Genomic DNA, 17062 nt, shown 5'->3' with positions numbered 1-17062 from the left:
TGAAAATAGAATGATAGCAAAGATTCGTGGGGTTAGAGCAAGTGGAAGTGCAGTACATATCTTGAGAACTCCATTTGATAAAAGACCCCTTCACCATAAATGAGACATTGATTAGGAGGCAAGATAAGAACTGATTTTCAAGGGCACTTTTCCAAAACTATGATCATATGAAGGTAACTTTTTCAGCTCAGGTGATTATTCAACTAGAATGGATGCTAAGCAATGTGATTTCTCTAACAATAATTCATTTACTGTGTGATGTGAATTGATAATTTTGGCTTTGAATAAGTCAGAGCTCCTGTTTTAGAGTCAAGATAAACTAATTGAATTTTAAACCATTGCTTTGGGTTTAAAGTCCAGCCAAGTGTAATATTTTACACTAGTAAGAAAGCAATCTATGATGAATAAGAATTCATGTGTTTTCTAGTTATTTGCAACTTATTCAAAAAGATATTCTGTTAAATATTCAGGCTTAACCAGTCTTTCTTTCAACTTGACTTGGGTTTGTGTCCTCATTGGTTAAAATCATTCATGCATTAATCAATTGGACTGTAGGCTTGTCCAGACACACCAGCAAAACACACCCAGCATGGATGGCTCTTTCCCATTAGCTTCTGCAGGTGCATACACTGCAAGATGAAAGATGGTACTGCGGTTGTCCTTTTCATATGCATGTTTGCATAAAATCAAAGTCTTTCATGAAACTTGTTTTCTAATCACCAGACACGCAAAAATTTGTTTTCCCGCTGCCTTATGCCAACCATGAATTATCCACAAATCACAAGGCTCAATGATATAATGCAGTTTTTGAAATGATTGATTCAAAAGTTGATGTTTCAAATGTAAAACAACAAACTATTATATTACTGTATTTATATTATAAAGTTCAATGCACTACAAAAAACTTAGCAAACATAATGTCAACCACATCTATAACCTTTGCCAAATCTAGAACTTTAGTGTCTAGAGTACGTGGTGCCAAGATCCTCACAATCATTCCATAACTCACCGCCTCCCAGCGGTGCCATTTCTGTCATCGTCAAAACCCAGGAACCATTTCTTGTGCAGTGTACTAGTACCACCAGTAACAATACAGCCAACATCACCACGCTTTCTTTACAAACATATGGAACAACGTTATAAACTAAATTCTTACAAAAGGATATGGATTACAGAAACATGTAGCTCTGAACCTGATTTAATCACATTTATTCTAGAAATATCAAAAGATCTAGGAAGAAAGCAGGAAGCAGATTTGGACTGAATGGGATAATTTTTTAAATAACTGCAAGACTAATAAACTAGCACCAGTCTAGTTCACTATCACATTTCAGTAGTGAGATGCTAATTTTGTATAATAGACATGAGCAAACATCACCTTAAATTTAAGTAATTTTTCAACAACATCATAACTGTTAATTACTACCAGTCAATCTTTTCATTACTGAAAATTAATTACAGATTTTTGCTTGTAATTTGACAGAAATTAACAGTGGAAGTATGCAGAACACACTTCCTCTATGGCATGGCATACTTAACAGTACTGAACAGGCAATGGAGTCTCACATACAAATTTTAATTCTTTAAGAACCTAAAAATGTATAGTTTAGATTAGCATCTTATTTAGTTTGATTCCTGACCTTGTTTCATTCTCTTAATCTGATTTTTCATTACTCTCTTTATTCTTTGAATGTAACTGACATGATTATAAAATCAAATTTGTAAATTTTATTTACATTTATTTCTCAGTTTTGCAACGTTAATCTTTTAATCTTTCAGTGTGCTTTGAAAGGAAAATGCTGTAGCTTTTCTCCCTTTTCACTCAATACCCAGTTGGTGAGATTGGTTCAATATGCTGTTATTAGTTTGCACTTTCTGCAACCAGTGGTGCAAAATATCATTACAATTAAGTGTAAATCTTAGATATAGCTTTCATATCCACTATAGCAAATATGGCCCGAAATCTTTACTGTGTATTTAGCTGCCGCAGAGGCTGGGCTAAATACAGCCCTGGCAATCAGAACTCATTTAAAAGCTCAGAGCTCCCCTTACTGCATCAAGATTTAAACTGCACTGCAACTCTCATACTGGCCAGTTCAGTCTCGCCTACAAGCGGTGGTTTGAAAGTAAAATCCTCTACAAAATAAAAACTCGCTGTAAGTGAACTGCTTTTCCTTATCTCACTGAGATTGAACACAAAATCAATGATGTTCATTTTTTAAATTTTGGTAAATACCAACTAGAGTTTAAAAACTAAATATCTGTTGTTTTTCAATAACCACCAGTTTAAATTCTTACTTGCAAAACTCATTGGGTCGGGAGCCTGATTTTCAACAGGGTCTACTCTTTTACATCAACCATAATCCTCTTCTGTTCTGGTATTAAAATTTCACTGCCAGGTTTTGTGCAGGTTTCCTGTAAAATCATATACTATGCTGGAAAGAAAAAAGTCAAAATACATATTATTGATTATTTGTGGAGAAACCTTTAGTTTCCTTTCCAGAAATCCCATATCCAGTTTTTCTCTCTGGCAGACATACTCTTCCATTGTCATTGAATGCTTTAAAGTTAAGCATTATATCCCTGCGCACCTCTCCCTATTTGTAGCACAGCAACCAATATATTTTCCCATCTTCCATATAAGGTTAATTCCTAGTGAGATTTTCTGTTGGATATTTTTTGATATAATCAATTACATCACTGTGAAAAGACTTTTGTTTCAAAATGGAGATATTTTAAATCTTTTTGAACTGGAACTTCCCAGTGGCCAAACATTTTAATTCCCATTCCCATTCCTGTTCTGACATGTCGGTCCGCTGCCTCCTCTTGTGCCACCATAAGGCCACTCTCAGGGTGGAGGAGCAACACTTTTTATTTTCCATCTAGGTAGCCTTCAACCTGATGGCATGACTATTGATTTCACCTTCTGATAAAATATTTCTTCCTCCTGCTCCTTTCTTCTTCTATTCTCCACTCTGTCCCCTTACCTCTTCTCACCTGCCTACCACCTCCCCCTGGCTCCCCTCCTCCTTTCCTTTCTCCTACAGTCCACTCTCCTCTCCTATCGAGGCGAACATAAATGGGGTCAGCGATGGCTCCCAACACAGATGGTCAGCAGTTAGAACCCGATCAGTGGTCACTCTTTACAGAAAGACTGACTGAGTTTATGCAGTTGCTCTCCTCATGTGCAGACAAAAAGAAGTTCCCCAATTTCTGAGATCTATGTGATAATTGGCCTGTATTTATTATTGGTTCCCTTCAGTTTTTCGCCGTTTTCTTTCTGGTGGACAATTGACGGCTGGGTGATCTGTTAACTTTTGTGTGCAAGAGGGGGAGTTTGGGGTTTGTTCTGTTCTTTTCTGCCAGTGAGGGAGTCAGGATTCTTATGTCAGTGATTGTTAATGTAGTTGATTTTTGCTGTAGGGAGACAGATCTTGGGGTCTGCAAGTTTTGTTTTTCTTTTTTGTGGGGGAGTTGATGTCTTTTCTTTCATCAACACCCAGGGTCTATCTGGAGAAGACAAATATCAGAGTTGTATTGTACGTGCATACTTTGACAATAAACCTTTTATCAAATTCCTTCTTCACAGGCCCTTTCCTTTTCCTACCCACCTGGTCTCACATATCACCTTCTAGCTATCTCCTTTCCCTCCCCCCCCCCCCCATCTTTTTATTCTGTCATCTTTCCCCTTCCTTTCCAGTCCTGAAGAAGGGCCTCAGTCTGAAATGTCAACTGTTTATTCATTTCCTTAGATGCTGCTTGACCTGCTGCTTTCCTCCAGCATTTGGTATGTTGCTTTGGATTTCCAGCATCTGTTCCTGAATCCAGAGGCAAAAATACTCAATCCATCACATCTCTTCATTAGTGTTTTACAGTATTCAAATTAAATCAATTAACTTAACATAGGCTTTAATTTAACATAGGAAATATTCTTGTACTGCTTGGAGACTAATGAGATTACATCATTTCCATACATTCTAGTACAGGTACTTTAGTATGTCAGCAGGTCTATCATATTTAAATTGCTAAACATCATTACTTGTTTCTGATTATTGTTTATGTTAAATTATTGTTTTTAGACTCTGAAAAGCATCCTGTGTACTTAACTGCTAGAGCATACTAAGTGTCAAATGCTAATATGAAGATATATTCCTGTGATGCTGAGTAAAATTAAAAGCAAGATGTGTATTTCATTGTTGCCACATTTATTTTTTCCTTTTAAATATGTGAAAAAGTATCAAATACTGGAAAAGCCTGAATTCTGGTGAAGCCTCAATAAAGCTGCATCCATCAATGGCCAAAGGGTAATGAGTGATATCAGTTCTGTAAATCTGCCAATACTGGGTCCTTTGGGTCATGGAAACCCTTGTTGAATCCACAATTTAGTACCTAAAATCTGAGATGCATAACATACACACTTAGAGGAATGTACATGGGAAAATAAACATTTTTTACCTCAAAAACAAAGGGATCTGTCCTCTTCTCTTTACTAGCACCAAGGAGGAGGTACAGGAGCCTAAAGACACACACTCAACACTTCAGGAACAGCTTCTTCCCCTCCGCCATCAGAATTCTGAAGGACAATGAAACCATATACACTACCTCACTATCTTTTTTGCTCTCTTTTTGCATTACTTATTTAATTCAATGTTTCGCCATATTCATTTTCTTATTGTAATTTGTAGGTTTTCTGTCGTCATGTATTGCAATGCACTGCTGCCGCAGAGGAACACATTTCACAAGGTGCAGTATGCCAGGGATCTTAAACCTGATTCTGATTCTCATTTTCATTTGCAAGTTGTTGTTACACGGAGGACCCAGCAGGTGGCAAACAGTACTCACTGACCCATTTGTGTTCCTCTATTTGGATGTCAAAATGACAGTGGGAAAATGTTCACAGCGGCACTTACAATCAAACTGGGCTGAAACTAATAGCAAAACCATCTTATTTCATGAATGTAGGATTAACTGTCGAATATATAACAAAGTCCCATTTGAAATGAAAGCGAATTCCAACAGTCAATTCTTGCAGACTTGGCCTACGCATTCCATATTTACCATGAAATGACACTTTGGGGCATTGTTCATTTTTAGAGTAACAGCTATTAAATTCTAGCTGGATAAACAATTTACTGAACTCTTCTTAGGCGTCCAGCTGGGTACAGGAGTCGATTGTAACCATCATTTCCATGACAAACTTTGCCACCTTCATCAGGGATGATGCCTGGGCATGTCTAGTCCAGTGGTATTTATACCCCATAGTCCGTCCCTCCTGATTGGTTCATCCACATCCAATCAGGTTTCCTCTCTCCCACCTTGTTTGCAATCAAATTCCCGCTCTTACTTAGAGTGAGACCTTAGACTTTGTAAAAATTCTTTCCCTCTAGTTTTATTTCAATGGGTTCTTTTACCAGGCAGTCCCAAAAGCCATTGTCGTAGCACAGTACTTTTGTGCTGTCGAAGTCAGTCCTATGGCCATTGTGAATGTAGTGTTCTGCTACCACTGATTTCTCTGGGTAACCCAAACAGATAGACCTCCTGTGCTCCATGATGCATGTTTCCACAGTGCATACCATCTGGCCAATACACGCTGCTCCACATTTACAGGGAATCCTGTAAACGCCAGGCGACCTGAGTCCCAGGCCATCTTTGACCCACATAAGCTGTGATTTGAGCTTCCTAACGGGTTTGTGGATGGTATTAATCCAGCCTTTCTTCAGGATCCTGGCGACCCTTTCAGAAACCGTGGAAATGTAGGGAAGACAGGCGGTAGCGAAAGGTTCCTTCTTGTTGTTATGTTTCCTGGTTTCTCCATTGGCCGTTCTGAGGGCCCAATTGACTTTCATCACCTTGCTGCCATTCTGAAGGAATGTCATGTGTAACCTAATAACGAGGAAGAAGCCATCACTACCAACTGTCTTCCCTGGGAGTCAGGTCATCTGACGTTAACAGGTTTATTCGTCATCTATGCCGGGAAAGCACTAAATTCTTTTTCAAAAAAAATTATTATACAATGGGACCATCAACTTTAATCAAAAATGTGATCTTTTTGATCAGCTCACATGGAGCAAGAGTAGTTTCCTAAAAACCCCTAAGTGTTCTCGAGTTAACATCAACTTTAATGGTTTTCAAAGATTAGAGGCGCCTGATGCTTGCATACATGAGGCCCCCATTCAGGATGGACGTTTGGCTGTGGTGCCAGGGAGCAATCAAGTTTTTTGGAATTGTCCCCAAGTAAAAGGTTACAGTTTCAGAGATTCCACCCAACTAGCAGGGCTTTGGACATACAGAGCACCTTATTGGAAAATGGCTGGTGCACTGCAGTAGTGTTTTGTCCATTTATGTCAAAAGCTAGAAAATTGAAGGCTGCAAGTCTGTAATTTTCTGATAAGCTGCCAACTGTATGAGAGGCCCATTGTAAGGCATAATATTTTGTGCAGGGAAGCAACATTCTAAGGAGCAAAGTGGCAACAAAAAAATCTGACTATTATGTTTTATTCTAATTCTTTATTTGCCAGTATTCTTTCCCCCTATCTTTAAGTTACTTATACACATGATGGATAATCTGAGCCCAGTGCTGCTCTTTAGCTGAGTGCTGTGCGGGACTGATGTGGAATGCTCCATGATAATTGCTATATGTTGATTTTTAAAAGAAAAATGTTTTCAGAGAAAAAAAGGTTTGGAAGAATTTACATAAATTCTTTCAATCTCTCATTTTCTGAAAACGTCCTTTAAAAGCTTGGCTCCATAGAACAGGATTCATGCCCTCAGCTGGGAATTAATGAATGCATGACAGCTTGATGATCAGATGCTTTTTGCTTCTTCTGTGGCGTCTTCACCTGCTGGGGATCCTAAGTGGCTGATTCATATTTTGTTTTGCAGGCTGAATATCGGGATTCTCCATGAGATGTAACTGTGACACTTGTTAGAAAATTGAGTGGCATGGTGTTAGCCAAGGGTTCTTGATAATCTTGGTCTATATGTGTGACCCCTGAGAGTTTCTGCCTTATGTACTGGCACCAACTGAAAAAACATTGATTCCATCAAAATAAACGAGGATGAGTAACTACTAACGGTTTATGGAAAAGGCTGGGTATATGAGGCTCAGTAAGACCTCTATCCAAGAGGCAGTGCGGTCTCAGTTGATCAAATTATAGGGTAATAGTAGAAGTGTGAGCAACAGGTCTTCAAGCCAAGTTGCATGAATAGCTGACAAGAAAAAGTCGTCATTGTTGGCCGTATTAAAGGAAAACGTGTAAGATATTACTAGCTATGTAATCCTGGTCCAAGCCACAATTCTCACTTTCCTATGCGTGTATCCTTATCCATGTCTTGTTCTAACTTTGGACCAAGGAAGCAAAGTAGCCAGACTTCCTAGGATCCATGTCTTTGTTCTCTTATTCCACGTTCCCTGTTATGAGAATCTGTTGTGCAAGAGTGAGCGGAAAGACATAGTGCAACAACTGAAGGCCTTGTGGTGGGACCCCCCCCGAATCCAGCCTAACCAGAGTCACTAAGCTAACCTATATTCCCATCTGGTGTATGATACATGATAAATGTGCATGAGATATTCATCACTGAGTGGTTAAGACAGTGGAATGAATAAGATGCACCTCATTTAACAGTTCTCTGTCTTTCTTAATTACATATTAAATTCCCTGCACTGTGTTCAGTTAGAATAAGAACCCACACATGCATTACAAATTGGCAATAAGAATATTAAGAATGTTTACATGAAGAAAACAACAGACAGATCTGCAGTTAGAATTCTGGACGATTAATCCAGAAACATGAGCTTTAACGTTCACAGTAGGAGTTGGCAAGTATTAAATCAGGTAAATCAAACAATCTGGAAGATTACAAGAAGAATAGTCTCATTAACAGTAAACCATGAAACTATTAGCTCATTGTAAAAACCCATTAAAATGGTTCACAATATGTTCCAGGAAAGAAAACTTGAAATCCTTACCCAGTTTTGGATTATATAACTTCAGACTCATTAATGAGATTGACTTTAATTTAATTCTCCAGTTTAAGGCAAGAAATGTTGACATTCTACATCATATGGAAAAATAGATATTAAAAATTTATAGTGCTGACAGTGGAGAAACTTCTGGTCCACAGAAAGGAAAATGCAAGGAGTAATTGATAAGTTTGTGGCCCAAGGTAGAAAGAGTCAATTTTAGAAAACCTAGCACATTTATTTTTCAACATAGTCCCCTCCTACATTTACATTCTTAGTCCAGCGGTCGTGGAGCATACGGATCTTGGACCTCCAGAAGTGGTCCACAGCAGGGGTGATTGATAAGTTCGTGGCCTAATGTAGAAGGAGATGAGTCATACAGCTCTCAATACATGCACATGCAGTTCAGCTCTTTGAGTGATTATGCAGAAAATTTGAAGTTAATAACTCATCTCCTTCCACCTTAGGCCATGAACTTATCAATCACCCCAAGCTGTGGGCCACTTCCGGAGGTCCAAGACACCGACTTCTACAAAGAAGGGATCTGTATGCTCCATGACCGCTGGACTAAGTGTGTAAATGTAGGAGGGGACTATGTTGAAAAATAAATGTGCTAGATTTTCTAAAATTGGCTCATTATACCTTAGTCCATGAACTTATCAATCACCCCTCGTACAGTATTCAAATAATGAGTATATATTAAGAAAGGCATTGTTTTAGTCAGTCATAAATGCATCCATTAAATGGGCATTGAAACAGTTGGAACCTTCATGTGCACCATTTTTGACAGGAATGGCATCGGATGAGGAAGACAATATAGCGGCTCAGTCTCAACCTGATAACTTTGAAAGTCTTGGAGTATATATCGGGGCATGAACCTTTCCACTCATACATAAAACATATAACATTTAGTTTTAAGCCAACCGACACAGTGGAATCATGACAATGTACCCGTACTACAAGAAAATGTTAAAAAAAGAGCATAGGAAAGCTTTTTTATTTAACAAGGTAGATCCTGAAATATACAACACACACAAAATGCTGGTGGAACACAGCAGGCCAAGCAGCATCTATAGGGAGAAGCACTGTCGACGTTTCGGGCCGAGACCCTTCATCAGGACTAACTGAAAAGAAAGATACTAAGAGATTTGAAAGTGGTGGGGGGAGGGGGAAATGCGAAATGATAGGAGAAGACCGGAGGGGGTGGGATGAAGCTGAGAGCTGGAAAGGTGATTGGCGAAAGTGATACAGAGCTGGAGAAGGGAAGGATCATGGGACGGGAGGCCTCAGGAGAAAGAAAGGGGGAGGGGGGCACCAGAGGAAGATGGAGAACAAGCAGAATGATGGGCAGAGAGAGAGAAAAAAAACAAACAGCTAAATATTGTCAGGGATGGGGTAAGAAGGGGAGGAGGGGCATTAACGGAAGTTAGAGAAGTCAATGTTCATGCCATCAGGTTGGAGGCCACCCAGCCGGTATATAAGGTGTTGTTCCTCCAACCTGAGTTTGGATTCATCTTGACAGTAGAGGAGGACATGGATAGACACCTCCAGTGGGATCCCACTACCAAGCACATCTTTCCCTCCCCCCCCCTTTCTGCTTTCCGCAGGGATCGCTCCCTATGCAACTCCCTTGTCCACTCGTCCCCCCCATCCCTTCCCACCGATCTACCTCCTGGCACTTATCCTTGTAAGCGGAACAAGTGCTACACCTGCCCTTACACTTCCTCCCTCACCACCATTCAGGGCCCCAGACAGTCCTTCCAGGTGAGGTGACACTTCACCTGTGAGTCGGCTGGTGTGGTATACTGCGTCCGGTGCTCCCAGTGTGGCCTTTTATATATTGGTGAGACCCGATGCAGACTGGGAGACCGTTTCGCTGAACACCTACCCTCGGTCTGCCAGAGAAAGCAGGATCTCCCAGTGGCCACACATTTTAATTCCATGTCCCATTCCCATTCTGATATGTCTATCCATGGCCTCCTCTATTGTCAAAATGAATCCAAACTCAGGTTGGAGGAACAACACCTTATATACTGGCTGGGTAGCCTCCAACCTGATGGCATGAACATTGATTTCTAACTTCTGTTAATGCCCCTCCTCCCCTTCTTACCCCATCCCTGACATATTTAGTTGTTTGTTTTTTCTCTCTCTCTCACTCTGCCCATCACTCTGCCTGTTCTCCATCTCCCTCTGGTGCTCTCCCCTCCCCCTTTCTTTCTCCTGAGGCCTCCTGTCCCATGATCCTTTCCCTTCTCCAGCTTTGTATCACTTTCGCCAATCACCTTTCCAGCTCTTAGCTTCATCCCACCCCCTCTGGTCTTCTCCTATCATTTCACATTTCCCCCTCCCCCCACTACTTTCAAATCTCTTAGTATCTTTCTTTTCAGTTAGTCCTGACGAAGGGTCTCGGCCCGAAACGTCGACAGTGCTTCTTCCTATAGATGCTGCCTGGCCTGCTGTGTTCCACCAGCATTTTGTGTGTGTTGTTTGAATTTCCAGCATCTGCAGATTTCCTCATGTTTGCTCCTGAAATATACAGTGTGTTGGCAAATCCTTGAATACCAAACAAAGAAAGCAAAAGGTGTACCGTTTAGTGAAGTAGTACAAATGTTAAAGGATTATTTCAGCATGAAATTCTTAGTAATCATGAAGAACTACAGAATGGCTCATAAATTAGGCAAGGCTGTTAGAGAGCACATTGATCCCATAAAGGATTTGTTTTGCTACTGGATGAACAGCACTTCTTAGGCTGTGCATTCTGTAAAGTTTAATGATGGTGGAATCAGGGAAAATTTAATGAAAATTATTAAATGCACAGAACCTCACATTTGTTCTTGAGTGCAAAACTCAAATATCTATAGAAATGAAGTATACTATGAAGCACATAGCACAAACACAATTGTACTTCTTAGATTAACCTCATTTCAGAAAAAAACAATAAATACAGAAATAAAATAATGACTTAAACTATGAAAGAATGTATTTAAAACACTATGGAAATATTTGTGTGTCAACAACATCCTCCAAATCTGACTTTTAGAATTAGAATATTAGAAATATGTGGTTTGAAAGGATTTCGTAGAAACAGAAATGCAAATTGAGGAGGGCATTACTTCTTGACTCAGTGCCGACTTTTTCCAAAGTCTCCATTGACTCCATTTCTGGAATATACTTATAGCCATATTCTCCTGTATGCTCTCAATTGGAATTGTGATTAAAGATTCTCAGAAAACCTGCAGAAATTTTAAATCTGTAGACAATATAATAATGTTACTTTGAAAATTAGATCAATTAATGTGGTGGATGTAGCTGTGTGATATATATATAGATACACACAGCATAGAAGGTGTTGCAGAGAGGATAATAAACAAACTTCTCCCATTTCAAATGGTTCAAATGTTTCTATTTATTTCACAGAATGTAGACAGTATACAACCTGAAGCTCTTAAGCTTTGCAGAGATCCACAAAAAACAGAAGAACCACGAAAGAAAGAACAACAGGAAAACGTTAAACCCCAAAGCCCTTCTTCCACCTCCCCTGCACAAGCAGCAGCAAAGCATCAACCCTCCCCCTGCCCCTTCAGCAGAAAGCGTCAGTGCACACCACTCACCAAGCAACAGCAAAGCCCCCAAAGAGAGACCATGATCTGCAGTCAACAAAAACCTATTGTTTACTCGACATTCCAACATCTCCATCTCTCTCTCTCTCTCTCACCAACAAAGCACTGAGAGGTGTCATCCATTTCACAGTGAAAGGGGAGACAAACACACAGTCACTGCTCTTCATGTTTCTTTTTGATTCATTATATTCCTGGTGCCTCGTGTAATCAGAATTAAAAACAAAATATGCATTACATTCCTCCCCATTCTCCTCTTACTCTTTCCTCCCTTATCTTCTTGCCTGTTTTTCCCAACCCATCTTCCTGCAATTATATGTTGCTTTACGAGCTATAGGGATGTCAAACTATGATACAAATCTTGCTGCAGCATTATGATTCATCACAAAAATAAAATCAAAGATATTTGCCAATATTTTTGCTTGGTTGGCACTGTGAATCAATGCGCTGTTTACAATAGCATTACCTGAATGCATGTAATGCTTGGGAATTGTACACTTCTGTGAATAAAATTGCTGATCTGCAGTGTTTGTAACATTCTGATCAGGCAGGCCAAAATTAATGTGCATTGGATTTTGATTCCTGGAGGATCATAGCAAAATTAATATGTTAATTTTCTAAATGACCTAGCTATTCATATCGAAGCTGCTGAACCACATGGGGTTCTAGGTTATTTCCACGAGCTTCATCTATTCTTGAAAATGCAAAATTTCAGCCAATCTACATAATTAAAGTAGCTGCAGAAAAGACTGGAAATACTCAGCAGGTAAGATAGCATCTGTGTGGAGAAAGAATGTTAGCTGTTAATGTAACAAATCTAAGAACATTCCCAGCCTTAAAGCTCAAATAAGGAGTATGTTTCAAAAAAGAGCATTTGCAGTATGTTTTCTTTCTGAATAATTTGTCAATATTTATTTTTCAGTCATAGTATCATATAATTTTCAAGCAGTTTCATTAAATCCTCTTTCACACATCAAAACATCAAATTCCCTGAGATTGTAGTTTAGATTGACAACAATGTCTAATGCTCATAGAACGAATAGACTCAAAATTGGCTGCATTCTTTGTTCACTAGTTTCGAGAAAGGAGGCTTCTAACTGGGAGAACTGGGAGACAAGCTGGCACCGGTGAACCAGGGTGACATTCTGCAGGATACATACAATACTTCTAAATATACCCCTTTCGAACTACTCTCATTGCAATCTGCAACATACGTTGTATACGTTCACATACGTTCACAAAGACACATACGATTGGATGCTGTTCATAGACTTCAGTTCAACATTCAAGACAATCATCCCTCAGAAACTGATTGGAAAGCTGAGCCTACTGGGCCTGAACACCTCCCTCTGCAACTGGATCCTAGACTTCCTGACTGGGAGACCTCAGTCAGTCTGGATCGGGATCAGCATCTCCAACACCATCACACTGAGCACAGGGGCCCCCCCAGGGCTGTGTGCTCAGTCCACTGCTGTTCACTCTGCTGACCCACGATTGTGCTGCAACACACAGCTCGAACCATATCATAAAGTTTGCCAATGACACGACCGTGGTGGGTCTCATCATCAAGAACGATGAGTCAGGAGGTGCAGCGGCTAACGGACTGGTGCAGAGCCAACAACCTGTCTCTTAATGTGAATAAAACAAAAGAGATGGTTGTTGACTTCAGGAGGGCACGGAGCGACCACTCCCCGCTGAACATCGATAGTTCCTCGGTAGAGATCGTAAAGAGCACCAAATTTCTTGGTGTTCACCTGACGGAGAATCTCACCTGGTCCCTTAACACCAGCTCCATAGCAAAGAAAGCCCAGCAGCATCTCTACTTTTTGCAAAGGCTGAGGGAAGTCCATCTCCCACTCCCCATCCTCATCACATTCTACAGGGTTTGTATTGAGAGCATCCTGAGCAGCTGCATCACTGCCTGGTTCGGAAATTGCACCAACTCGGATCGCAAGACCCTGCAGTAGACAGTGAGGTCAGCTGAGAAGATCATCGGGGTCTCTCTTCCTGCCATCACGGACATTTACACTACACGCTGCATCCGCAAAGGGAACAGCATTATGAAGGACCCCATGCACCCCTCATACAATCTCTTCTCCCTCCTGCCATCTGGGAAAAGGCTCCGAAGCATTCGGGCTCTCACGACCAGACTATGTAACAGTTTCTTACCCCAAGCTATCAGACACCTCAATACCCGAAGCCTGGACTGACACCTTGCCCTATTGTCCTGTTTATTATTTATTGTAATGCCTGCACTGTTTTTTGTGCACTTTATGCAGTCCAGTGTAGGTCCATAGTCTAGTATAGCTTTCTCTGTGTTTTTTTTAAATTACGTAGTTCAATCTAGTTTTTTGTACTGTGTCATGTAAACCATGGTCCTGAAAAACGTTGTCTCATTTTTACTATGCACTGTACCAGCAGTTATGGTAGAAATGACAATAAAAGTTGACTTGACTTGACCTGACTTGACTTGAACATGTAATTACCCTTTAAGCAATGTACTTTTAAATCAACTTAATGATCTGCAGATTTCACGATCTTCAGTAGGATTCAGCAGACCAAGCAGGTAGAGCACCTTTAAATGAAGGTTCACTGCCATGACCAGAAAGAAGGCAAAAGGGGTGACTCCAAGCCAAGCTGAAATGCAGAGGAATGAGGCCCCCTCTACCCAGCATCTTTTTAGTAAATATGCAGTCACTGGAGAACAAAACTGAGGACCTGAGAGCGAAGATGGTGTATCAGAGGGAAATGAGAGATTGTTGTGTTCTGTGGTTGAACAAGATGTGGCTTACTCCCAGCACATCAGGTACAGCCAACAGATCCGTAGGCTTCTCAATTTACAGGGTGGACTAAACTACTGATTTGGAAAAGGCAAAAGGTGGAGGTGTGCGTGTCATGATAAACTTTTGGTGGTGCTCCTATGTGGCAGTTTTGTCGAACTCATGTTCCTCCAACCTTGAACACCTCACAGTCAAATGTGTCTGTCTATTTGCCTCTGGAGTTCTCCTCCATAAGCCTGACCGCAGGTTACATACCACCAGCACCCAACTATAATCAAGCACTTGAGATACCTCATGATACTGTCTCCAAACAAGAAGCAGTTTATCCCAACACATTTCAAATTATAGTCAGGGACTTTAACAAGGCTTATTTGAAGAGAACCTTGCCCAATTACCATCAGCATATAATCTATAACACCAGAGGTCCAACACACCAGACCACTTTTATACCAAGATAAGGAATGCTTACCTTTCCATACCAGACAGCATTTTGGTAGATTGGATCACTGGCCTGTCTTTCTCCTACCTGCATACAAACAGGGGCGAAAGAGCAAAGCTCCAGGGATTAGAACAAAGAGGTGGTTGCGGGATGCAAAGGAGCAGCTACAAGATTGCTTTGAGTTGGTGGACTGGGCTGTGTTCAACCACTCATCTGTGGATTTGAACGGTTGGCACAAACTTTATTAGAACAGTTATAGACAAGCATGCACCCACAAAATCATTCCGAATTCTCCCTAAACAGAAGCCCTGGATGAACAATGAGATCTGCAATCTGCTGACGGCCAGATCAGAGGCATTCAAATCTGGTGACCAAGAAAATTACAAGAAGTCCAGGTACAATCTTTGGAAGCCTGTCTCACGGGCGAAGTGGCAATTCCGAACTAAACTTGAATCAGTGAAGGATGCTCGACAGTTGTGGCAGAGCTTCAATACTATCACCTCTTATAAAGTTAAATCGAGCAACATAGATGAGAACAATCCTTCGCTTCCAGATGAGCTCAATGCCTTCTATGCTCACTTTGACCATCAAAACATGGAGGAACCATCACGAACTCCCACAACCCACAATAAAGCTGTGATTTAAGTCTCTGAGCTGATGTGTGAGCAGCCTTTAGTAGGGTGAACCCATGAAAAGCATATTACCCAGAAAGGGTACCACAGTACTAAAGAGCTATGCTGGTCAACTGGCTGGAGCGGTCAGATATCTTTAACCTCTCATTTCAGCAGCTGGAGTACCCACTTGCTTCAAGCAGGCTTCAACTATACCTATGCCTAAGAAGAAAGCGGTGACCTGCCTCAATGATTTTCACCCAGTACCATTTACGTTGATAGTGATGAAGTGTTTTGAGAGGTTGGTAATGAAACATATTAATACATGCCTGAGAAACAACTGGAATCCACTCCATTTTGCCTACCAGAGCAACAGGTCCACAGCAGATACCATTTCATGAGTAGCAAAATACTAAGGATTCCTTGTAAGAATGGGCTCTGTTTACAGATTTCCTTGGAAATCCGACCTCCAAGAAAACTGACTGACGTGGTTTTCTAAGCTTGTCAGTACACTTCAACTTTGTGTCCATAAATTCAGTTTCAACAGCTAAGCATCACCAGTTCCTACCAGAACTGCTGGCAAAGCTCTTTGTGGCTTATAACTCAACTGAAACATAGCTCCTGAAAATTGAACTACTGGATAAGTAAAGATCTACTACTATTCTTAAGTATTGGATGTTTTGCTTACAAAGGTTGACAAAATGAAGCTGATATCAGGCATAAAGTTGAAAAGCAACAACATCATACTAAGTAATGAGATAGACAAAACATTTGTGGATCTATTTACATGAAATAGATTCGTACAAATTTCATTTATACACTCAGTGGCCACTTTACTGCGTACAGGAGCAGCCTAATAAAGTGGCCACTGAGCATGTTTGTGGCCTTCTCCTGCTGTAGCTCATTCACTTCAAAGTCTGACTTGTTGTGCGTTCAGAAATGCTCCTCAACCATCATTGTTGTAACATGTGGTTATTGGAGTTAATGGCACCTTGCTGTTAACTTGTATCAGTCTGGCCATTCTCCTCTGACCCCTCTCAATAACAAGGCAGGTTCACCAACAGAACTGCCACTCACTGGATGTCTCTGTTTTTTTCACACCATTCTCTGAAAACTGTAAAGACTGCCTTCCGTGAAAATCCCAGGAGATCAGCATTTTCTGAGATACTCAAACCACCTTGCCTGACACCAACAAACATGCCACAGTCAAAGTCACTTTGATCAGATTTCTTCCTCATTCTGATACTTAATCTAAATAATAACAGAACCTCTTGGCCTCTGCATGCTTTTATGCATTGAGTTGCTGTCACATGAGTGACTGCACTGATTGAATGTTTCCATTAACAAGTGTACCTAATAAAGTGGCCACTGACTGTATAAGTCAGGTGTCCACTATCACATTTTCACACTATCACTATCACATTATTATTTTGCTCTTGAATCCATTCTTGAATATTGAACTTAAGTCTCTGTACAGAATATGGAAAGTCAAGTTGATTCCCTTGACCACAAATACAGGATACAGTAGAAATCATCTCCATATTATGGATTTTCAGTTTCCAGAAAATAGGGATATAAATTTTATGAACTATACCCTTTTCTGAATCCAGTCATACATTTTAGATTCCTCTTTATGATACGAAGTTTTTGAA

The 17062-nt window shown here is 40.4% G+C and overlaps 1 long non-coding RNA gene across 6 annotated transcripts in view; it reads right to left on the bottom strand.

The window, feature by feature from the left end:
* The window catches only part of LOC140725595 (uncharacterized), an 85675-nt gene that overhangs the window by 32931 nt on the left and 35682 nt on the right, over positions 1-17062 (bottom strand). The window contains exon 3 of one of the 6 annotated variants that reach the window (XR_012098385.1): positions 4255-4396. The exons of the other annotated variants lie outside the window; for them this stretch is intronic. This is a non-coding gene — a long non-coding RNA (uncharacterized lncRNA). The remainder of the gene's footprint in view (positions 1-4254; positions 4397-17062) is intronic. 6 annotated transcript variants of the gene reach the window in all.

This window comes from Hemitrygon akajei, chromosome 3 (genome assembly GCF_048418815.1).
Source record: "Hemitrygon akajei chromosome 3, sHemAka1.3, whole genome shotgun sequence".
Classification (NCBI taxonomy): domain Eukaryota; kingdom Metazoa; phylum Chordata; class Chondrichthyes; order Myliobatiformes; family Dasyatidae; genus Hemitrygon; species Hemitrygon akajei.
The sequence above is the reverse complement of the archived record's forward strand: the minus strand, read 5'-3'. Positions and strand labels throughout refer to the sequence as shown.